General features: G+C 37.2%; 1 long non-coding RNA gene across 2 annotated transcripts; it reads left to right on the top strand.

The window, feature by feature from the left end:
• Nucleotides 1-2,941: 2,941 nt before the first annotated feature.
• Nucleotides 2,942-5,699, top strand: LOC113035084 (uncharacterized). Of its 2 annotated transcripts, XR_003274279.2 has the most exons (4): nt 2,942-3,086; nt 3,999-4,141; nt 4,843-5,007; nt 5,085-5,699. It is a non-coding gene; the product is annotated as an uncharacterized LOC113035084 (long non-coding RNA). The 2 variants fall into 2 exon arrangements; XR_013901114.1 differs by lacking the exon at nt 2,942-3,086 and having other exon boundaries at nt 3,489-4,141.
• The last annotated feature ends 5,959 nt before the right edge of the window (nt 5,700-11,658 follow it).

Raw genomic sequence — 11,658 nt, 5'->3', positions numbered from 1 at the left:
CCCTGAATTGATGATTTACACACACATCCAGACACACACACAGAGCCACATTGTGTTGTTTATGTTCCCTTTCTTGCCATTTACACACTGGTTTACACATATCACTCTTATACAGGCAGAGGCACACACAGACGCACACACATAGCCACGTTGTCTTGTATTCATTGTTTATGCCTCTCCATTTCACTCATTTATGGCTGTGGCCCCATTGCGCCCTCTCTTTAAATCGGTTGGGTTACTCATACACATAAAATTTGGCCATGTGTCTCTCTCTTTTACTAACACACCATCGTTCCTACACACATGCTCATTGTCTTGCCCTCTGGCTCACTTTCATATTCCCTGGCAGAGCTACATAGGAGCTGCAATATTTTAAGCAGATCTGGAGATTCAGATGTGTTTTAATGAGATGGGAAGATGCATAACAGAAGGGCACGGCTCTTATGTTATAGCCAACAGGGAGACAACACTTCAGTCTTGTTACAATACTGAAGAATCCTTGAGCAAAATACTCTATTCTCACCAGGTCAGCTACTGCTTCTCTGAACGGCTAACCTGCACCAGGCATGCAGGCAGAAGCATTTGAGCTGCTTTATTTTTTTATTCTTGAAACCTCAATCTAAATGCTAAAATTCATTCCATATCATAATGACTCACAGACCATAGTGTAATTGTCAAGAGATCAGTCATTTTACAGTCAGATTATTAGAAGATAAATATTGTAAGGGGTCCTGAGGCAATTACCATTTCTATTCAGTGGCAGTTACTCTCCATCATTCCATCATTCACAATCATGTTCGCTCTACTGGGGTTATATTGCTTATGGCTTTCATTATACTTGCAGGTTGTTTTTCTCCTGTTCTTCGCATTGTTAACTCTTGATGTTGTGGGTCAAATTCATATGTGTTTGCCATCTCGCTTTTTTTTAGCCTTTTCTTCACTACTTGAAATTAAACAAATGTATTCAGTCCCATTGATCGTCACATTACACTGTTCACTACATTGTAGAACATACAGAGTCTAATAGTTATTTTCACAGTGTGAGCAAAACACTCAACAAGTCAGTGAAGTTTTATTCTTTCCAATGAATCTGAGCTACCAGGGAAACCTTCTCAGTGTCTAGATGCTGAACAAGCCAAGGTTAATGCCAGCCAAGAAAAACTGGCAACTGCTGAAATTTTTATAGCCATCTTTTCTCATTTTTTTCCCCTGAGAGATTTAGCAGTATGAACAGCTCTTGCTGCACAAAGGAGAAGAGTTTTCCAGTCAATCACAGCTTTGTAGTTCTTTGTGAAACTTTTATTATAAAGACAAAAATTAGTTGTAGCTAAAAAAACTGACAATTTGAATCCTGTCTTGAAATCGTTGAAGTGATATCCTGTAAATAGTAATGTTTTTAATTTATAGCAGTTTTCAGTCATGCGTATAATACAGGTGAGATGCATGTTTGTCCTGGAAAAAGACATTAAGAAAATAGCAAAATCTCAATAAATACTATTTCGCAATTTGACAAGTGGGTAAGCTACCCTACAGCCAGCCTGGAATAGCACATGAAATGATTGTGCTGTGTACTGTTACAGCTACCTGAATGGTAGCCCCTTCCAAAAAACGTGTTTATAGGGAATTTGTCTTTTCTAGTCATAAAATACCAAACGATACTGATTATTTATTTTAATCCTTCTCTATCAAAGTCTTTAGGCCTTGCCTCCATTTTTTTACTGACCTCTATAATTTCCAATAACACCATTCAGAGCTCCATTTCTAGTTCAGTTTATTTTAAAAATGTATTAAATCTGGAGTCATGTGAAAGAGGCTTATTTGAGTTATTTGAGGACTGCTCTTTTAACCGGCCCCTCTGTTGGTCTTTTGTAGTTAAATCCTCGCATCAAATCCAAGACAAGCTTCGGGAGGACAGAGAAGTGTTTTTACGAAGCACTCGCTGAATGTCTGACAACATTTTAAAGACATGACAGAGCTGATGTTTTCGTTACATTTGTGGTTCTTTCGGGTTTTTTTAAAAATCTTTTTTGTCAGTCTCGCTCTTTCTCACACTCTCTCATGCACAAAAGTCAGTGTAAATATTGATCAGTTCTATCAATCTCCATGAAGCAATTTAACTTATTTTCGTGTGTTATTATTCAGAGGGTATTGAGAATTTTGGAATGGTTTACTAACTGAAATATAACGCATATTATGCCTAAAAATTATGGTTCTTAAATGGTTCTTCAGATGTCTTCATGGTTCTTTAAAGAACCATCATACGTCAAAGAACCTTTTTATTTTGTGGATGGTTCTTCAGCTATTACAAATGGTTCTTTAAAGAACAAAAGGTTCTTCATCCTTAGCAATCTAAGTTTGATGGTGTAAATGGCATAAATATTTATTCACTATAATGAGGCTGTGAATTATACTGTGTGTTTTCTTTGTGTGCATGTGTGTGCGAAGGGGGAGGGCGGGATACCTGGCAATTACCCTTTAAGAGAAGATGGTAGGAAGCTGAATATTCAAATAAAAGTTAGAAATATTTGCAAACAGTAGACACAATACACACATTCAAATACTGTACTTTAGTTTTGAATTTTAATAAAGCATTACTATTTTCTACTCCAAGGCATTGCTTTTGAGATTATTATATATTTTTGAAAATATAGCATAATGATAATACTAGTTATTGTAAACTTTACAAACCACCCAGCAGTATGTAAAGTCAAATTATAAAATACAAGTAAATAACAATTGCAGAACAGAATGTCAGTGTAATGAACACACACTTCGTTTTGACAAAGCGCACTGCTTAGGTAAATGATCTGAGTAGTTGTTCATCACTGAGCAATTTGTTAATATGTGTTTCGAGCCAAATAAATGACAGGGAGAGAGAGAGTGACGTCAGAACACGTCATACTATAACCTCCCGGGAGCGGACGGAGGGGTCCGTCGTTGGGATGCGCATGCGCAGACAGAGTGTGCGAGCGGCGGGCCTTGACCTTTCGGGAAAAAAAACCTCACGGACGGTGACAGCGAAACGGATAACAGTCTTCAGTACCTGCTGGACTTTGAAGCTGTGGATTCTGGGACTGTTGGAAAAGGTAAAACATTTTCATTAAAACCTTATTACTGTTTTGTTTTTGTTACTCGTCATTGTAGCTTGCTGTTAATGTTGTGCTAACAGTAGCGATTAGCTAGATACGTTAGCCGTTGATGTCAGCGCAATTTAGTATCCAACTGTTTTCCTAACAAAACCACTGTTATAATTAAGTGAAGCTGCTCCCAGCTAATTTGAACCTTTGGCTTCTAAAATATGTGGTTCAATTGCGTGCTGCGTACATAACCTAATGTCAGCTAGACCGAAATTAAAATTTAATATATTGTTAAAGTCAGTAAAATGGCGCCTGAAGCCTGTTGTGGCGTGAGCTCTGTGTGTGCTCTAGAAACTCTGAAATTCTGTAGATCTGAGCCGTACATTAAATACTCACATGAACCTGTACTTTGAATTCTGTATGAGCTGTATAAAATGCAGCTATGCATAAGAGTTTTGAATGAATAATTCGATTAGATAACTCTTTATTGTCTAATCAAATTATATAGAAATGAATAGAAATGTGACATGAGAAGGTGTCTTTGACTGTTCCTGCATAACTTAGTTTCGGACTAGTTGACAAGTTATGCTCCGGTCATTTGATGTTTCCAAGATAGATGTTCTTTTGTAATATAGTTAATTTGTTTTTATATTTCATTTATCCACCATCATACATACAAGCTAAGAAGAGGTCGTTATACTAACAAGAGGTATCAACGCTGGGCCAAAGTTCAGCACATGGTTAAAGTTTGTAATCCAGCCAGGGTGTAAATATCACTCAGCAGCCAGAGCTGAAGCAGGTAGCATCAACACATAAATCTACTCTACCCGGCTTAAATCACAAGAGCACCTCTGACCAAAAAGCTGTAGATTTTTCTTGTTTGCACAAATTAATCCAGATTCACATTAATTGTGTTCACAGCTCCAACAAAATGAGGAAGAGGAGGGGGAGAAACACAATTAGGTTGAATTACAATTGGATGGAAGGCGAGGACAAGAAGAAGGAAGCTTAGGATGAGGAGGAAGAGAAGCAGCAGGAGCATCTTTAGGGATCCCTATGATGAGGTTTGTTTCATTAATATGGTCCTCTCACAAAGAAAGATGACTTGTTTTAGTTCACCTACTTCCTGTATTAAATAGTGATGTGCAAAATGTTGTGAAAAACCATGGAGCAGGTATGTATAGTGCATCTGCAGGTAAATGAACATCAAATCTCTAAGACAGACTGAAATCTGTATATTTATCACCCTTATGATAAAACCCACGTCAGCCATTGGTTTATGGACTTTGTATTTTGAAGCCTCAACATTTGCTTTATTGCTGTTGCTATGTTGGGACCATATTAGGATGAGGGATCAGAATCTGGAGTCATGCACACTATTGTTTCATTTAGTGTGTATTCATAAGATTCGTACAGCAGATCCAAGTTGTGCCTTGAAAACAGGAAAGTCGTCTGCATAGAGGAGAACTGTAATAGCAGGCTTTTACAAAGTGAGGCTTTGTGCACTCGTTTTACTTCTGTCACCCTGTTTTGATGCAGATTTCACTTGAAATCAGGCAAGAACTGGACTTATTTTTTATAATGTGTTCTTGTGAATTAATTGTGTATCGCATATGTTTGATTTGACTTTCTGCAAGACAACAGTCGTCCACTGGCCAAAAAAGTTTTCCAAATACCTCCACGTGATCTAGCCTGGATTTAGAAAAGAATAGCACAAAAAATCTGCACCTCCTGCTTCAGATGAAATTTGTGTTTCTGTGTTCAGAGGCAGCGGTGAGAGGGGAGACCTCGGCTCATCCAGCTGGAGAGCCTGACCAGGAGGAGTCGAACATTAACTGAGCTCTTCCAGGGCACCCTGCAGACTCGGCTGCTGGCATCGGCGAGGGATGACGTGAACGCCAAACAGGAGTCCATCACAGGTCAACTGCAGGTATGCGAGTCAGACCTTCTGAGGAGGGTTTCACTTCTCTCTCTTCTTTATAATTGACTCTTTTCTCTCTCTTTCAGCTCCTTGTCTCAGAGTGGGAGGGGTTTGAAGCACAAAGGGAGGAACTTGTCGTTTGGTTGGCTGATATGGATGTCTGCCTGAGTGAGGTTGACCAGCTGACAGGAAACACCAGTGAAAAACTGAAACAACTGCAGGTGTGGGCTTGTTTTGATATGACATATATTTGATATGATACATACGTCAGAGACATTATCCTAAACTGGACTAACAAAGGACCATGAGTACAACATGAAACGTACATTACATAGCGTAAGGCTGAAGTTCATTGATCATTTTAATCATAAACTTGTTGAAATATTTTTACTGAACATGCAAACATCTGCTGATGAAAATGTGTTGATTTATTGGTCTGTTATGAAGCTATTGCTATTTCTAATGTGTTTTATCACTTTCTGATGTTTTATTAATTAAACAATACATGTATTATTTGTTGTGTTATCTGTAGCTATAGTATTTATATATATTTATTTATAGTATAGCAAATATATTTAATTATTACTGTTTAAAACACTAATATGTGACATGTATTAGTAGTGATGTTGTGCTGAGGGTTAAAATGCCTTTTTGTCTTTTGGTAACTACAAAATGACAATAAACCATTAATATATGTCTATGCTGTGCTAGTATTTATTTTGCCCTACTCAAATTCAATTTATGATGCATTTTATTTTGAAAGATTTAAAATGGTTTTTTAAAGAACCACTCAAAAAAGGTTCTTTAAAATGGTTCTTTTAAAGAACCATTTGAAGGACCTTTTTAAAAATGGTTCTTTAAAGAACCATTTTTAAAAAGGTTCTTTGAAAAACCATTAAAGGTGCCCCAAAGAACCATTTCTTGATGGTTCTTTGGGGCACCTTTAAAGGTTCTTCAATGAACCACTGAAAGAAATGGTTCTTCAAAGAACCATTGTTTGAAAGGTTCTTTGTGGCACCAAAAAAGGTTCTTCTATGGCATCAGTCTAAAGAACCACTTTTGGTTCCAGTTGGCACCTTTATTTTTCTGAGTGTACCTCTTTACTCATTTAGAGGCTATAAAGTGTATATGTGAGTTTGTTATTTGAGCTCTGTGGCTTTCTAACCAAAGCAATTCAAAATACATGTTTTTGCAGTATTTTTTAATTGTTGTTTTGGGGAATGGAAATTAAACTGAATTTCAGGAACTGCAAAGAAGTAAAGAGATAATTAAACATAAAAGTTGAAGCATATACTAGTTTTTGTAGTGCTGAGTCTTACCTTAGAATTGCTTCCTTTTTTCCCAGAAAGGACAGGTGACACTGCTTTGACTACATGATGGTTTTCAAACCAGCATGTGTGCAACGCCTGGTTTTGTTAAAGAGAGAACATGGAAGCAAGAAGAAACCCAGAGATGAAAAATGTGGCGTACTTAATTAACGTCATTTTTTTAGCTCTTGACTCATCCTCCTGTGTGCTGAGGATCCCTGAGAGTCCAGATGAACTCTATGTTACACTTTACTTCCTTCCACCCGTGTCAGTTTAGCTGGTCCCCATCACTGATTGCCAATCCCAGTGGCCCAACTGGACATATGATACCTAAAAAGGCTGACTCTGTGGTGACGCCAAGTCTTTGATCTGACAGCCAAGGCAGCTTTGATACGTGCTTATCAGTGGAAACAAGGTTCTTCACTCCTCTCCTGCCTACTCTTCCTTTTCATTTTCTCTGTTTCATTCCATTCTGGCACCTTCTCCCCTTGCTTTCTTGTCTTCTCAGTTCTGTGCTTCTCCTCTTCCTTCTTTCCTTACCCTTCCTGTGCCCTTTCTTCCGCCATCACCTCATACTTCTCTTCTCTCTTATCTCTGCCTCCTTCCGGGCTCTTTTGAACTCGAGCATTCTTTCTTTCCCTCTACTTTTTATTGCACTTGTAGACCTGCTCACATCCCCAAGGCCTCTACAGTTCAACACTAGTTTGTACATCCTCTCTCTCTCTCTCTCTCTCTCACACTCACACACACACACACACACACACACACACACACACTGGGGGATCAAATTTAAGTTAATTATCTTCTAAACTAGTAAGTTAAGCTGATGGGCAGAGTTCCTAACTACTATGTTACCTAACTGCATTTCTATCTGCCCCTCTTTAACTCGCTCTTTTATCCAATCTTTCTTTAATTATAAAGTAATCACAGAAAAGATCTAAAAAATAATCTGGCCCTTTATTAATCTGTCACTTGTCTACCCAATCTCTCTCTCATTGCCCTTATGGAATAATATAATTAAATAAAATTTAAATTTTTCTATACATTCACAAAGGCAAATCAAAAAGCTTTTTGGAGACATAAAGGCCGGTTCTAATGAGGATTACAGAAACTGGCCAGTTCACCTACACATCACATCGCCTACAATGCAATGTTCTGCAACCTTGGCTTACTGACATTCATATGGATTTTACTTGGACCTGTACCACCCACCTAAGCATTGTTTGTAAAGCTGCTGTTGGTGTTATATTTTCGATGACTGGAATGCAGCTTGTGCTGAGAAAGCATTGCAGCGGTGCATGCTTTTTCAGCATCTAATGCAATTAGCCTAAAAAGGGCTTAATACATTTTAAACACATCTATTAAAAAGAAAGAAACTAAATATAAAATCACAATTGAAGTCAGCCATCCACAATCTAGCTGATGATTTAAGAGGAGTAGGTGTTCTTGCACATAGTCTTCCGTACCACTTAATTAAATAAAAATATGCAGAGACCACCAACTAGTCATATTTAATTACTAAATTATTTAAATGCTGCCTCAGATGAAAGAATAGTGTTGAGTTGTTTCTTTGTTAAAACAGTTTCACAGTCACTCAGTGGTCTTATTTGTAGTTCTGGATGATATCTTTCTGAAGTTTGCTAATGTCTTTGTATATAATAACCGTGCTAAAATGCCACCTTTCTAAACTTTTTGACAATTTAGTTTAATAGAGCTTTGACCCATCTTATACTTCACCATATCCTTCTGTTTGCTCAAATAATATCAGGGTGCCCACTGACACAGCAGCACAAATTCTGCTTTTAAAATAACAATAAGTGTATTGTTGTCCTGTATCACAGTAGCTGTAATGACAGGTTTTCATACTAGCTGAAGAATGGATCTGTCACCACTAAAATGTGCCTCATACATCTACTTTACACTTCCACATAGTAGCAGAAAATCAGCCAGCTATTTATGAGTCCTTTGTGTGGTAAACACCCCAAAGACTCTCCAGCGTGCGGCTGGTAAGTTACACATCAGAAGCAGCCGAGTGGGGAAATACTGTGCTATACTGATAGATGTCAGCTCACAGGGGTTACGGTACAAAATGTTCCCTGTGCTTCTTACATGATGTACTCCTAAGACTCTTCTAACAGGTGGGTCTGACTTCACTGGTGTATATAGACATGATCCCTAATAGTTTTAACTGCTCCAACCTGTTTCAGCTTTTTTTCCTGTATTTTAATCATTCGTGATTTAAACTGATTTCAAGCAGATATGATTCACACTCTGGGACAGGCAAATAAAAATGCATTGTATGGTGTACATGGTGGAAAAAGACATATGTCCAAACATTCAGATTCATAAAGCATATGCATGCCCCTTTTTAAAAAAATTCAGACATCACAAAATTCCACCCACATTCACAAACCTTTTTTACACCCCCAGCTTCAGCCATGATTGGACTTCCTTATTTCCTAATTTGCATATAAAATCACTCTCTGCAGAGATAGAGTAGATGTAATATGAAAAACTCGCTGCAGAACTGAAGAAAAAAAAGAACGCGTGTTTGTTGATCGAAGTTCTGCTCAAGCAGGGTTCAAATGTTGGGTGTGTTTTGATTTATGTTTATGTTCTCATTTCCACTACACCATATCAGGTTTGTGTCACTGTAAAAGGATGTGTAATGTTCTGAAGTATGACTGACACCCATGAATTCTCACAGCATATTCTTTAAACACCAGGTTATGTGTGGGAAAAGGTGTACACATTTGTTTTGTAAGTGTGTGTGTGTGTGTGTGTAGACATTGATACATCAGGTTCCAGATCTCTGAACTTCCCGAGAAGTCCTGAAAGACTGATGATGTGTGCAAAGCAAATCTTATTCTTCTGAATATAGTAAAACAGGAAAGTTTCATACTTTCATACATTTTATTCACCACTTTTGATGTTGTGTCTTACGAAGTGCTGTATTCACTCATTTAAAACTAAAACCTCTACATATAATAAAGCAATGCATTTCACGTGAAGTCAGCAAATGACTGTCATGAAGCAGCTTTTACAGTAAATGATCTGGAAAACTGAGAGTGAGGAACTTGGGCAGAGTTGTTCAAAAGATGTAAATGGTATAAAAAGTTCCAAAATCCAATGCACTTTTGTACTGGTTCTTTAACAAAAAAGTACTAACTAGGATCACTCTGATCCAGGATTTTCAGGACTAATACATATTAATATTCACACAAAATTCAAGATCCTTTATTAATTACACTATCAAAACTCACTCAGTGAGTGGATTTTAGCATGACTGCAAGACTTTTCATAATCCATTTAGTGGTGAGTTACATTAAATTCCGTTGTGGAAACAATTTTTGGTACCTGTACAGGACACATACGTTGAACGTGAGACATGTAAATGGGGAACGTAACATCACATTTGCAGGTATATACATATATATCGTTTTTTCCACCTACAAAAACATGTCTTCTTGTGTCATGTCTTTCCTTAACTCTTACTCATCTCCCAAAAAATAAAATAAAATCATAATAACAATAACAGCTGTCTTCAGATTGCCTACTTTGTTGCCCTCTTATCAATTGTATGGAAACTGTATTACAGCATGAACATTAAGCACTTTAGTTTAAAGAGGTCAAAGTTCAGCTTGTGGCCTTCATCGGTGTAATCAATATATCAATATACTATATTGCATACAGCAATTTAAATAATGTCAGTTCTACCTCTCATTCAACCTCAGTACATTTTCTGTTTATTTTCCTGTTAAAATGTTTGCAAAAGACTGACTGAATCAAATTACTTGTCAATGAAATCATGTAATGTGTAATGTGAAAACTCAGATGACTAACGCTTTAGCTTGCTTGGGAAATCAACTTGATGACAAACAAATTCCAGGAACCTCTCAGGTCTAAACCCATCACGCCTAGCTTCTTAAGCATTGAGCTGGTTTTAAAGTGGTCTGAATTCACAGAGGCACACATTCTCCCTTAGGCAAACGTAGAAGCACAGGAAGGCAAGTGCTTTGCACCTTACAACGCAGCTGCAAGAAGGTCTTTTTTTCTTAAGGGAAATGCTAAGTGATGTGCATTCTGCAATTGGTTTATGTGGTAAGCCAGTAAAAATGTAGCAGCACCTAAAATCATCCTGCAGAAACTGTGTTTTAATCACAGCGGTCACGCATCTCTCGCTGTAAATGAGAGGAAACGTTACACCTGAAGGGAATTATGAAGTCCAAAACAACTATTAAGGCGTGTTGCTATTTGCATAAACATTAAATCTCACTACAGCTTACATATAGAAATTACACAGTTGTAAATGCATCGTTGGCATTTAAAGTAGCATAATGGTTTAAATTGCAGCAATTGCAGTATGGGTTAGACTATTATTATTTCAAAAGTGGCAAAAAAAATCATACACTGATTGAAACGTATTATTGTTTTTATTTTCACAGTGAAACTTGAGTGGATTTATTTTATATTGTTGCATCTAAATAATATATTTGAAACAGTTACAAGAAAAATCAAACCTAAAGAGAATATGAGCTACAACCAAGAGAGTTTCTGCTTCTGAGAGAATTTAATGACTTTAGCTATTGAAGAAGAGTTTTAGAGCATGATCTGCAAAACATTCTTTCAAAGAACTTGTTTCTGTGGAGGATTGCCGTGTCACAGTGCCATTTTATCATCTTCCCTGCAAAGAACTGCTCTTTTATTTTCTCAAAACATACTTTGAATTCACACACATAAACACTGAAGAAGACATCTGCAGGTCGCCCTGAACAACCGCATCCTGTTATTGTGTGCACTGAACAACTACACTGGAGAAAAGAGAGATTATGAACTTTCCTAAGGGCAGCGGGAAGCAGAGAGACTTTTTATTTCTTCAGGGTACTGAATTCTTGTAAAATCTTCTGAAATCCCCAACCTTCCTGTTCAAAGTGTATTTATTTATTAAAATATTCATTTATTTGAATTTCTTGATTAGTACCATTGCTGAACATTCTTGAAAAAAGAAATAAATAATTGATTTAAAGCAGCTTCTGAAACTGTGATTCTGTGGACAGTTGTTCCACTCTTTACCTTTAACATTTTACAACATAGCAACTTTAAAATAGATAAATATTAAAAAAGTGAAATACCTGTCCCAAGCAGAATTCACACTACTCTCTTCTGGTTGGAAGTCATTTAATTATTTCAACCGCCATGCAAGGTGCATGGGTGTGTGTTGGTCTTTATTATTCCCTATCTGGCCAAATAACAGCCATTATAAGCCTACATGTCTGAAAATAACACCAAAAAGTTCCAATTATTTTTAAATGTGACAAGAAAAGGTCCCGGCCAAGAGTAGGAGTCAGCAACA

The sequence above is a fragment of the Astatotilapia calliptera genome, chromosome 13 (genome assembly GCF_964374335.1).
Source record: "Astatotilapia calliptera chromosome 13, fAstCal68.1, whole genome shotgun sequence".
Taxonomy (NCBI): Eukaryota; Metazoa; Chordata; class Actinopteri; order Cichliformes; family Cichlidae; genus Astatotilapia; species Astatotilapia calliptera.
The sequence above is the reverse complement of the archived record's forward strand: the minus strand, read 5'-3'. Positions and strand labels throughout refer to the sequence as shown.